Source organism: Ursus arctos, unplaced genomic scaffold, assembly GCF_023065955.2.
Source record: "Ursus arctos isolate Adak ecotype North America unplaced genomic scaffold, UrsArc2.0 scaffold_10, whole genome shotgun sequence".
NCBI classification, from domain to species: Eukaryota; Metazoa; Chordata; class Mammalia; order Carnivora; family Ursidae; genus Ursus; species Ursus arctos.
The window spans coordinates 35,257,437-35,271,603 of record NW_026622764.1 but is presented as its reverse complement, the minus strand read 5'-3'; the positions used below and the strand labels follow the sequence as shown (position 1 = coordinate 35,271,603).

Here is a 14,167-nt window from a genome sequence, read left to right as displayed (position 1 = left end):
TATTTCCTACAAGTGAAGTGGTGTTAACTCAAACTTTTGGAAAGAGGAGGATACCTGTCTCTGAGAACTCTGACAATGAATGAAGTTCATATTGAGGATTCTGCAATAATTTACATCACGATGTTTCTTTTTAATTAGAATAAAAATAAGAAATCGTCACAAAAAAGGTGAATGAATAATACTAAGTTATTTCCTTAAAAGATTTGTTAGAAGAAAAGTATCTTTCATAATCATAAAATATAGAACTATAAGTAATAATTGCTGATAATTTAAATTTCTTTTCTTAATTAGAATTATATGAATAATCATAAGAAGTTTCCAAGTTAATCTTATATATGCACAAATTTCTTTTTTGTTTTAAAGGTAACTCTTATTTATTATTGCCATTATTACTTCCACTGTCGACATTCTTATTTCATCATTATGTCCATTGTTGACAATATTTTTTTGTTTTTTAAATCAAAATATATTATTACATTTGATTATATTTAATAAAATTGATGGGATTATGAATGATAACCATAAGAGCTATGAAGCTAATATCACAATGTAGATTTTAAGAAAACAACCTGATTGCAATTATCAATCCAGTGTTTTCCTTTTTCTGTTTTCTTTTTTTCCCAAAATTTTTAAATTCTAGTTGTTAACATATAGTGTAATATTATTTACAGGAGTAGAATTTAGTGATTCATCACTTACATAAAACACCCAGTGCTCATCACAAGTGCTTTCCTTCATACCCATCACCCGTTGAGTGAAATCATGTGGTATTTGTCTTTCTCTGTCTGACTTATTTCTTTGCATAATACACTCTAGCTCCATCCATGTCATTGCAAATGGCAAGATTTCATTCCTTTTGATGGCTGAGTATATATATACCACCCCTTCTTCCTTTCTTTATCCATTCATCAGTTAATGGACATTTGGGCTCTTTCCATTGTTTGGCTATTGCTGATAATGCTGCTAAAAACATCGAAGTACTTGTGCCCCTTCGGATCTGTATTTTTGTATCCTTTGGGTAAGTACCTAGTAGTGCAATTGCTGGATCATAGGGTAGCTCTAGTTTTAACCTTTTGAGGAACCTCCATACTGTTTTCCAGAGTGGCTGCACCAGTTTGTATTCCCACCAAAAGTGCAAAATGGTTCCTTTTTCTCCACATCATTGCTAATCCCTGTTACTTCTTATGTTGTTAATTTTAGCCATTCTGACTAGTGCAAGGTAAAATCTCATCACGGTTTTGATTTGTGTATCCCTGATGATGAGTGGTGTTGAGCATCTTTTCCAGTGTTTTCCTAGATTTCAAAGATATTAAGGGAAATGCTACTGGTAATGTAATCTGAAAATAATTTGATAATTTGTCAACAACACCCTATGATACTAATCAGAATGGAAAAATTGTATTTGAAACTTGCCATATTGAGATAAATCAAGCACATGCATTTGATTTTGAAAAATATGTACTTCTAAGATTCACAATAAAATTATAAAAGTTAGATATCATTATAAGTTTTTTCCATAATTCTTTTCTGCTCAAAAAGTAACTTTTCCCAGAAATCACTCACACAAATAAGCATGTATACATTTATGCATATGTTGATATACTCATTATTTAAGTAAATCATACATTTTGAGTTTCTGACATACATATGGAAAATATCCACTTTAAAAACAGTATAGTCTAGAAAAGATAATGATGGCACTTGAGTTGGTGTACTTTTCACTAATATAAGAGCAATACCAAAAACAGGCATTTGCATTTTTTAATAAGTCAGCTAGGGTGGAGATGGAATCTACCTTTACTGAAATCTATTTACTTAAGCTTTGTTGGTAGGTCATTAAATAGGAAAGAATCTCAACTTGCCTACTACTTACTAACTTCACGTATTGAGATATTTTAAAGAAGTAAATATTCACAAGCCATAACCATTGACTGAAACACAGAACAAGAAAACAAATACAAACAGATACAGAGGTTCCCACTCACAATGAGGATTTGGAGACTGTGGAGAGACTTTTGATTTGCTTTTTAAAATTTCTTTTTCTATTACTATATATAGTGCAACATCTCATTTGCTCATTCAGCTGCTTCTTATATATTATAAGAATGTATTTCTAGCCATGAAAAAGGAAGTCTGTACTCTAAACATGTGACAATTCAAATAATGAGCTGCATAAGAAAAAAAAAGCATGATGGATGGAAAATAAATAAAGTTTGAAAACAAGCAAGTGTGACATCCCACTCAGAGAGTGTATGTTCAAGTACTGAACAGGAGGTGGAATGCGTAACATCTTGGCCCCATCACTGGTTTCTCTCAGTGAAAGGATATTGCACATTGGGTAATTTTATAGACTGAGATACATATTTTTTGTGCTACCTGCTCCCTAAATATAGATTAGATCACTAATCTGGTCTGTGTTGAAAACAGACCCATAAAAACAAGAAAAGCTAAATACTTTTGTTGAAAGAAAATCAGACGGTTTTGAACTAATTGAGAAAAAGCCAGCTCATCTCCAGGGTGATGCTTGAAACATACCTGAAATGATACAGTACTTATTGTTTCCATTACTAATTAAGTTTAAAACCTACCCCTACACAAGTTGTAACTTTCTTCACAAATTAAAAAAAAAAAAAAATGGGGGCGCCTGGGTGGCTCAGTCGTAAGTGTCTGCCTTTGGCTCAGGGCGTGATCCCAGCGTTCTGGGATCGAGCCCCACATCAGGCTCCTCTGCTGGGAGTCTGCTTCTTCCTCTTCCACTCCCCCTGCTTGTGTTCCCTATCTCACTGGCTATCTCTCTCTCTGTCAAATAAATAAATAAAATCTTTAAAAAAATTTTAATGAATCATAGAAATGTTCTCTTTTGTAATGAGATATGATGTCTAGCTTTTATATTTCCCATCACATTTTCCCATCTTATATCATTTAATAAATAGTACCTTCTAGAAGTCAAAACTCATTTTTACTACAAATGTTTTTCTTTACTTAATATAATCCTGGTAATAAGTATATGATCCTGGTAATAAATGTGGCATAATAAAACAATTGGTATTTTTGTTGGATGGAAATACTACCCTAAATTTGATAAGCACTTTTTTCAGCAAAATGCTAGCTCTATATAAACTTTATAATATTTATGATTTCATGTTGAAAATGAATGTAATACGGCATTAACAGATAATGGTGTATTCTGACTTGGTGGCCTTTATTCTGTTTTCCTGAGTATCTTGGTGGACTCTTCTAAGAGTTCTAGCTTTAATTTTCACAATTTCTGAATTTTTGGAAGTATTTATTTTAGAGTATCATTTTCTGAAGTGCCTATTACACAACCATATTTGAATTTTTTTGCATTGAAAATCAGGTTGTCATAGTTGTTTATATGTTTTATTTTGAATATTTATTCAAAAGTAAATATTTTGGGGCTTCTGTAACTAGTGAAGGGAATCCTCATTCTCTTAGGAATAAGGGTTATGGAAAAACCTCAAGTTGATTAATTTAGTTAAGGACATACACTTGTGTCTCATAGGTAGCTTTCATGTCTAGAGTCCTATCTTTTCAGAGTCATAAAGATTTATCATCCTGTGGACATAGAAGTGTGTGTGTGTATCTACTTATGGTGTCTGGGGATATGGCCTACTATTTGGATACATTCATGTGCGTAGCTGGCAATGCACTCAAATAAGCACATATGTAACCATCTGATATCTACTGGGGACAGCAAAATTAGCCATTTATCCCAGTATATCCTCTATATTTTCCATGGCTTTCTCACCCATAATTATATGATTCTCATTTTAGATTCACAGTTGTTCTTCTGACACTACTTTTCTCTTACCAAATGCTACTAAAAACAATTGATTACTTATCTTTTTTTAGTGACTTGAAGACAAAATTCTATCAAGTATTTGAATTGTGCTGAATATATACACCAAAAATGACATCAATTTAATTATTCATCAGTATGAATCTGCCATTTTGATGTAATCAAATTAATTAGTTTTCATTGATTTAGAAAACTGTGTACCTACAATAGAAAACAACCTGCTAAGTGGATCAATACTACAATAATCCTTCTCACAATACAATGCACTTCATCCTCCCTCCTGCATTTTAAATTTGTCATTAATGTTCAGGATTATAGGATGTTTTATCTAAAACAAACAAACAAACAAATAAGGATGAGATTGCAACATTCACTCTTTCTTAAATTCAGTATATTTTTAGGATTTAAAAAAATCCTATTTATTTATACAATAAGCATGTGAATTATTACATACTGAGGAAAAAAATTAAAGGTATACACAAGTCATAGTTTCTACCATTAAGAAGTTTTATGGGAAGACTGACAAATCAACCAAGGGCAACAGGGTCACAGTGCTTTGAATGAGGAATATACAATGTGCTGTGAGATCAGAGGGGTGGAGCCTAACTCATTTAAGTCCCTGGAGCTGAGAATTGGGAGTATCAACAAAGACTTCTTGGAGGGGAAAAGTGTATTTCAAGAAATACTGAAGAGTTGCATGGGTAAAGGGTGGGGAATGATAGGCTTCTCAACAAGAAGAGCATATTTAAAGGCTCAGAAGTTATATGAAGTATTGGGGGAACTAGAAGTATTTCACTATGACTTTAAAAAGTGAATTTTCTAACAGAAAGGAGGGAAGAAGCACTCAGAATATTGAAATAAGGACCTAAATTCTACCACCTTTGAATAACTTGATTGTGGGCTGCTTCATATTGTTGAGTAGTAAGACAAAATTGGAGAAAAGTAACTGAGGTTGAAATACGGACTCTCCTATTTACAGACTGTGTAAATATGGTCAAGTAAACCTCTCTTCATGTGAGCTTCAATTTTCTCTTCCGTAATATGAAACCAGTATGTATGTTTCATTGCTGTTTATTCATTAATGTATTCACTCATTTATTCAACAGATACCTATTAAGAGCTATTACATGTCAAGATTTATTCTGCAATCTAGAGTCACAGCAGTAAACAAAAGAGGCAAATTTCCTTTTCTCATGTAGCTTACCTTTGAGTTGAAAGGCAGACAAGACAATTTGGGGAAAATGCTAAGTAGTAGAATAAAACTGGAAAAGAGGAAGTTACTATTTTCTGAGAATGTGATGTTATGAGTAACCTAAGAACCTTCTCTCCCCAGAAGAGAAAAAAAAAAATAAGTCAGAGAATCCCCAGTGGTTTAGAAAAGCAAGGAAACCAGTGTATCTGGAGTGGAAGGACAAGACAAAATGTATGAGACAGCAAGAAACTTGATTCTCTAAGGCCTTGTGGGACTAGGTAAGAGCTTTGGAACTTATTCTGTATAAAATGGAAAACCATTAAAAGATTATGCTTTAGAAGAATCACTAGCTTCTGTATGTGGAATAGATTATTTGGACAAAGGTGAAATCAAGGTGAACAATTAGAAGCCTATTACAAGAGACCACTGCAAGTTAACGATAGTGGTTTGAACATAGTAGCAAAGGAGGTGAGAAGATGTGTTTGGGATACTTTCCAAAGGTACTGTTGAGAGAATGTGTGGTTGGATGAGGTATGAAGTAATAGGAAAAGAGGTAAAAAGAGGAATATAAGATTATTTAAAGGTCTTTGGTCTTAGCAACTTGGAGAATTTTGACACATTGAGGTGGAGAAGAGGAAGGAGATGTGAATATAAACAAGAATTCAGTGCCAAGTGAAGATGTCAGTTAGGCTATTGGACATATATTCTTGAATTTGGGGTCAAGTTAAGAGTTTGAGTAATAAATGTGACTACCTTATTTTAAAAGATTTGATTTATTTTTTGAGAGAGAGAGAGAGCACAAGCGAGAGGGAGAAGGGGAGAGAATCTGAAGCAGACTCCGCACTGAGTGCAGAGCCTGACATGGGGCTTGATGCTACAACCATGAGATTATGATGCAGGCTGAAACCAAGAGTCAGACGCTTAACTGACTGAGCCACCCAGGCGCCCCTTGGATACCTTATTTTAATTGGCAGTATTCAAATCATGCCACTGGGTCAGATCACATATATTGTGACTGCATGTATCAAAGGTAAAATGACCAGAGTCTTGAGAATAACCAGGATATGAAACTAAGGAGAATTTGCTAATGAGATACAGAAAATCAAGAGATATTGGTATCTCAAAGGACAGGTAAAGAAAGTGTGTAGAGATAAAGTGCTTTAAAAGCTTTTAATAGATCTATTAAGATAGAGATGGGGACATGACTATAGCATCTGGCAATATATTGGATTATATGCATTAAACAAATAGAAATTCTTCGGGCAAACTCCCAATAGTGAGTTCTAGTCAAACTTTTTTGTCACTTTCTCCTTTATTTTCTGTCACTGACTTCCTAAGGACATCTTCATTGGCAAAAGCAAGTACTTTCAAGTGGTAAAAGGTATGACTTCTCAAATAGTTCTAAATTGTTCTTTTTATATTGCTTTTTTCAATGCTTCTTATCACCATAATATTTATTTTATTAATTGAGGTATAGTCTTTTGGGCAATGTCTGACTACTCTACTCATCCATCTAAAGGCTGTCAAAATCCCTTCACTGGCTAAGATAGGCTCCATTATGTAACACCAAACAATAACAACAACAATAAATAAACAAACAAATGAAATCCTCATAATGGAATTGTAGGCAGAGTTGCAAAGCAGACCTTACAAAAGAAAATCAAACGCTTCTGGGTTATTTATGCTCAGCCTACAGAAATATTCAAAGTTAGAGACAGAAATAAACCAAACTGTAGACCTTATAATACCATCTCTTTCCTGTAATTTAAACAATTCTGTGGACCAAAATATTTGAAAATTTACTTTGGAAATACAAAGATTCTTTACTTTTTGTTAATTTCCCCTATTCTAACAGTTATTTCCTTTCCAGAAATTAAGACTGTCTTCTTTTCCTCTAAGGTCCAGCCAAAATATACAGTACATGAAAATAAAATCAAGAAGTTTTCTAATCCTGAAGTCATTTCTAGTTTTTAAATTTGATGTATTTTTTTTAATACAATGGGCAGGAATGGTTGGAAAATAAAGAGTTCATTTTTGTGTCTATCCCTCTGTACTGATAATTTGGTTGTGTGTTTAATATAGGGTGTCATTTTCTATATGCATAGAAAGTGAATGTAATCCAAATGTTGCCTAGAATACAGCTTAAGCTAAAAGTTAAATTTGTATAAATCTTATAAGTCAAAATGTGTTTGGAGTGCCAAATAATTTATTTATCATTTTTGTTCAATTAGTTGAAATAATATCTTGGATGCCACTTACATGCAGTGGAACCATCCGATTTATAAAAACTCTTGTCTCTTGAGGGTCAAATGTTTTCTTGGCTTCTCATACAATGTATCTCAAGAATAGCACTGAACTGGACAGTACACTTTGAAATCACGTGCTTCTTTGCTTTTCCATTAACAGATAAGTAATAAAAGATTGTTATCTTGGCTGTGCCATCTTTACACTCCTTGGCGAATGAATTCATGTTTGTTTTTTGGATAATGACAGAAAAAAAGAGAACAGGATTACCACTGCCAACTAAAACCTTGAATCATGCCTGATATACAACACTACTAGGACATATCTTACATCCCTCATTCATTTATTTTTAGACCTAATGCAGAGCTTACATGTTTATTAAACAGTATCTTGGTTGATACAACCTGCCAGCATTCTTTTGGACTGTGTCATATATAAGTTTGCAGTATTTTTCAGCTTGCAATCGCACAAGTTTGATGAGTGTGATTTCTAACTTGTAGCAAAGTAATAGATAAAACTACTGAATAATCAAACTCACAGAGAGGACAGTGGAAAACTTGCCATCATTTTATTCTTCACCAGTTTTTTTTTATAAAATTGTTCAACTAAAAGCAAATAATCTTTCATATGCCCCTACTGCTTTACTTTATCTGCTGGAAGAAAATCAAACGTCTTCCTGAAATAAAGATATCCTTTGTCCATGACATTTATTTGTCCAAATTAATCTAGCAAATCTTGAATAATGATCAGTGATCGCTCTTCCAGGATTTACAAAAATCTTAAAATTCACTAGTCCATATCATTAATATCAAGTTCATTGGACTATAATCTGAAAACACCTTTCCCCCTTTTTTGGAAAGTAGCCCATTTACTTTCCTCTAGTCTTACGGATTCTTTCCTGATTGCTGATGTGCTTCAGAAAGTATGAAGAGAGTCTCCATTTTAGTATATGTAGACCGGATATGAAACTTACTCTGAGTAGTTATTTACACTCTTTCTTCCTTTGCTGATATTTTTAGCCTTAGCCAAAATATTTTCTGCCCTTTCCATTTTGAAGAGCATCTCATCTCTTTTGACAGAGAAGAACGAAAAAAAAAAAAAGAGGAATTGAGGAGTTAGGTATTCTCTATCAGCCATCAACATTGGCTGCTGGTTCCAAGAGCTGAATTCATCCCTATCTTGAGAGTTTTGCTCTGAACATCACTGTCCTGGTATTATTTTTATAGGTGCATATCCCTAGTTGAGACATAGGACCAGATAGATAATGCTATATAAGTATTTGTATGTAAAAAAAATCAGCTCTCAGAAAAGTTCAGGCTTAGTACTCATCTTTTCTTCTTGAAAATACTTATTACTCTATTCAGGTAATTTTTAATTAAATTGTGTTGCTTTTTATTATTCAATTTGTTTATAGCATTCTCCAAAGTCTGTTTATACTTTTCCAGGCATAGACAACAAATATTTGTTTTAAAAAAAAAGCACATCACATATGAAATACTTCCAGATTCCTTGTGAATTTATTCCTTGTGATTTATTTCTTATGAATAAAGGGTCCAGAACTCAATATTTTAGAGTTCTATTAGGCTTAATAATTTCAAAAATAGCTACTGTTTTCCAGGAAAACTGGATGGTTATGAGAGTTTCCATGTTTTGTTTTATTTTGTACTTAATTATCCTACTTTTCATGATTCCCCATATTATCCTTTGTCATTTAGAAGTAAAGAGTTTGACTCACTTTAACATTCGTCTTCTTTCTCATCAGTTTATATTTTTATTTGTTTATTTATTTATTAATTTTTTTACTGCTCCAAGTTTATATTCTCTTTACTATTTTTACCTTCTAATTTCTTTACCTTCTGGACTGAAGTCTTGAAATTATATTTAACTACCTCTTTCACTCTTCATTTTGTTAACATATTGGTGGATTTCTACTTTTAATTTATTAACAGGAATAAATTCTTGGTACTCAAGGCAGATTTTATCCAAAGAACCATCTCCTGCCTGTGAACTCCTGGAATGTCACTTAAGGTGACTTGTTTGGCAGCCTTTGGAGGGGGAGGAGGCTCAAAGATGCTATTTTAGTGGTAGTATGTATTATTAATCTTGTGACGATGCTAGAAATTCATGGTGCTTTAAAAAAAACTCTATACTAAACATTTTATATTTTTTACCTATACCAATTTTGTGCTTGACTTTTTAATTCTTCATTTTAAATATTATTTGCATGTAAATTCTTGTATATTGTTTAAAATTCTCTTTCATGAAGAACTCTAGATTGGATACTGAAACAAAACATTTAAAAATATCATTAGGACAAATCAAAACTACAATGAGATATCACCTCACACTTGCCATAATGGCTAAACTCAACAACACAAGAAACAACAGGTGTTGGCAAGGATGTGGAGAAAGAGGAACCCTCTTGCACTGTTAGTGGGAATGCAAACTGGTGCAGCCACTCTGGAAAACAGTATGGAGATTCCTCAAAAAATTAAAAATAGAGTTACCTTAGGATTCAGCAATTCCCCTACTACATATTTACCTAAAGAATACAGAAATCCTACAAAGGTATGCAAGCACCCTGATGTTTATAGTAGCATTATTTACAAGAGCCAAATTATGGTAACAGTCCAAGTATCCCTCAACTGATGAATAGATAAAGATGTGATATATATATATATATATATATATATATATACATATATACATATATACATATATCACATCACATATATAAATTTAACAGAATATTACTCAGCCATTAAAACTAATGAAATCTTGCCATTTGCAAGACACGGATGGAGCTAGAGAATATTCTGTTAAGTGAAATAAGTCAGTTAGAGAAAGACAAATACCACATGATTTCACTCATATGTGGACTTTAAGAAACAAAATGAGTAAGCAAAGGAGAAAAAAAAGAGAGAGAGGCAAACCAAGAACCAGACTCTTAACTATAGAAAACAAACTGATGGTTACCAGAGGGGAGGCGGGTGAGGGGATGGGAGAAACAGGTGATGAGGACTGAGGAGCGTACTTGTCGTGATGAGCACTGGGTGTTGTAGAGAAGTGCTGAATCACTACATTGTACACCCGAAACTAGCATTACACTGTATGTTAACTAACCGGAATTTAAATAAAAACTTTACAAAACAGTAAAAATAAAAAAAATTAAAATATGAGGAAATTAAGAACAAGTACATCAAATTCTACTGCCCTGTTAAGTTGGAAGGACATAAAGAAAAGCTCACAGTATGAAGAATAAATGTAGTCAAAAACATTATGGAAGGCACAGTGCCATCCCAAAATACAACATGGAAAGCAATTCTAGACTTTAAAATGATCCTTAAAAAAATTCTGACAGAAAGGGAAAAAGGAAATGGTAGAACCCATCAGCAAATGCCAGTTGTGATTAGGTATTACACTGGTACTTTGCCTTACACTAGAGGAGTTCTGCATGGCACTTACAATTAGTCTGGACAGTAAGAAAAGCTTCAGTCTCCCCCCACAGATTTCTTTCCTTGTTGGCAACTTGGAGAAAATGCCAAATGGTAATGTAACAGTAGTGGAGTATTTCTATCTTAATTTTGTCCGCGTGAAAATTACCTCATGAAGTTGAAGCATCACTCTGTGTATTTTAATAGGCTGTAACTGGTTTGTTGTTGTTGTTATTATTTTTTTCTAATAGCTCGGTTTTATTTTGAGTTGGTGCATTAAATGATTCATGCTACTTAGAGTTTCCTAATAGGAATTCAGTATGATATTTGCATTTAAACTACTATAAAATATTTGAAAGCTCTTAAAAAAACAAATTTCTAGGATGTGCCCTGTTATTCTGCTAGGGTAGAAGCTTATCATATCACAGATTCCTACGATGCAGTTTGAGCTGTAATATAGAAAAATTCCATACCCATAAAATATAGGTTTCTATATGTGACAAAATCCAGATTTAACAAAGCAAGTCATTTTATTAGTACTTGCTTTAAACACCAAAAGCGATGATTTAAGATGAGTATATGGTATTTATTCTAAAGTTTGTAATTGAAAAAAACAAAACACACACAATTCTTTGCATAATAGTTCGCGTTTACATGGTGGCTAAGATAAGGAGTGTTGGGAAACACATCTGAGGAGAAAAAATATATTCAAACTTACGCTGTTTCTAGGAACATATGTCCCACAAAAGAGTATTAATAAACATATCAATACAGAATATAAAATAATAAACTATATCTTCATTTTTCAGGGGCTTATGAAGATTAATACATTTGAATGAGAAAAAGAAAATATTTTTTTCCTGAAGAACTGAGACAAAAAATGAGCTGAAATGGATTTGATATTTCCAATGTTCCTATCAATTTTGTGCTTAAATAATTGGATATAGTCCAGTCTCATAATAACCAAAGTGAATAAACTTTGTAAGGAAAACAGGGAATGAATTCTGAGGCTAAAATGAGTGCACAACCTTATCAAAAATCAATCACTTTATATGGCTATAAAATTCATCGTTTTTTGTTTGAAGAACGTCAGAATACTCTGCTGCAGTCCATACTAAGAATTCCAATAGCATTTATCACGTGATAGAAAGTAAAGGGGAAAAGTATAGAAATCTTACATTTTGAGGGTGACAGCTAAGAAAATCATCACTGAGTCTGTCAAAATGAAAGCCAGCGAAAAAGACAAGGAAGCACAAAATCAAGTCTGGGTGTTTTTCATACTTCTCATACTATCACCCATGCATATATAATGAGAATCTCTAAGATTCAGAATGTTATTCCAATTGCTATGGGACCTTTATACAATATCAATGTGTTTGAAGCATTGTGGAGTCTTATAAAAATGGAGTGTATGAATGATGATAATGATAATGTTAGATGTTTATGAATTTTCACCAAGCTTCCGGGGCTGAAATATAGGAGAGCTAAAACAAATGAAGAGACAGTCAAAACACATTTGCTTTAGTGAGAAAAATATGCTGGTAAACAGGGTATGTTAGTTCATTTTCCCCTTTAATTGGTGTAGGTTTCTAGAAGAATATATTGTTGTCTCACAGTATTTTGTACTGCAGTATTACAACACATATTGTATTATGAAAAATATAAAGCAGGATAAAAATTATAACAAAAACTTTGAAGTAATTTATATTAATGAGAAATGATTCACAAACATGATCAGAATTCATTATTGAACTAGAAGCAGTTGAGTATATATACGTCATCCTTGTGCAACAGACCCTAAGTTTTTAATACTTTTTATTTTAGAGGTGAATAAAAATTAGGTACAAAAAGGTTAAATGAGGTCTTGCACTTTTTTATGAAAATATCAGTTTCAGAACTCAAACCTTTTCTAAAAGAATGTGCTGACCTTTGTGTACAAGAAAGAACACCCTCAATAGTGGAGGTCACTACTGATCCTTCTCTGTCCTCTGTAAATGCCCTACCACTTCACCCCAGAAAAATCTCCAGTAGGCCTCTGTAGTTAACCTAGGCATCTAGGACAACAAAACACACACAGAGACATGCCGGAACATGTGCACGTGAGTGCACCGTGCACACACACACACACACACACACACACACACAATTATACAAAATCCTAGTGTTAAAAAAACAAAGGAAACAGAATTGATGGCCCGGAAATAAAAAACAAATAAAAATGTAAAACATGTAGGGCTCAAGTGTAATGTTGTGGCTGAATCTTAGCACGCTTTCTGGAAAGGGGCAAGAGATAACCGTAATAAGTTAGGAGTGGGGGTGAACTCATGAAGTATTTTATGTACAAAGAAAAAAAAGTTTAACATTTATCTTGTAAGCTATAGGTGAACATTTTAAGGGGAGCTAGAATAGCAATTAATCCTGATATAGCATATGCTAGGCAGGATCTTATATTATGTTAATATAGTTATTATAAGAAGCCTGATATAGGTATTATGGCTATCCCCATTTCATAGATTCAGAAGTCGAGAAATGGGAGATAAAGTATTACCCAATGTCATACAGTTATAAAATGGCAGAGCTGAGAATCGAACACAGACAGTGGGGATTTAGAGATTTCCCCCTTGCCCACACTGCTGCTTATTCCTCAAGGCTAATTATTTAGTTATTATAGCAGTACAATCAAAAGTAATGAGGACCTCATCTAAGCAAATTGAGAGGTGAAATCTATTGGGATTAGTGTCTGATTGCAGGAAGTGATGGAAGAATTTTCCAGTAAAACTTGCACTATTTGCAGATGATATGAAACTTTATATAGACTCCATCAAAAAATTGTTAGAACTGATAAAAGAAATTCAGTAAAGCCACAGGATACAAAATTAGTGCAAAGCAATATTTGCATTTCTATACACCAAAATGAAGCAGCAGAAAGAGAAATTAAGGCATCAATCCCATTTATAAATTGCACCAAAAACCATAAGATACCTAGGGATAAGCCTAACCAAAGAGATGCAATTCCTGTACCCTGAATACTATAAAACACTGATGAAAGAAACTGAAGACGACACAAAGAAATGGAAAGACATTCTATGCTCATTGTTCAGAAGAACAAATATTGTTAAAATGTCTATATTACCCAAAGCAATCTACACATTTAATGCAATCCCTATCAAAATACCAATAGCATTTATCATAGAGCTAGAACAAACAATTCTAAAATTGGTATGGAACCGCAAAAGAACCCAAATAGCCAAAGTATTCTTGAAAAAGAAAAGCAAAGCTGAAGGCATCACAATTCTGGAATGCAAGTTATATTACATAGCTGTAGAGATCAAAACAGCTTGGTACTGGCATCAAAACAGACACACAGATCAATGGAACAGAATAGAAAACCCTGAAATGAACGCACAGCTATATGGCAAATTAATCTTCAACAAAGCAGGAAAGAATATCCAATGGGAAAAAGACAACTATTGGGAA

The 14,167-nt window shown here is 33.2% G+C and overlaps 1 protein-coding gene across 2 annotated transcripts in view; it reads right to left on the bottom strand.

The window, feature by feature from the left end:
• Positions 1-14,167, bottom strand: part of KLHL1 (kelch like family member 1) — a 340,926-nt gene that overhangs the window by 255,137 nt on the left and 71,622 nt on the right. The gene's annotated exons all lie outside the window — the stretch shown is intronic.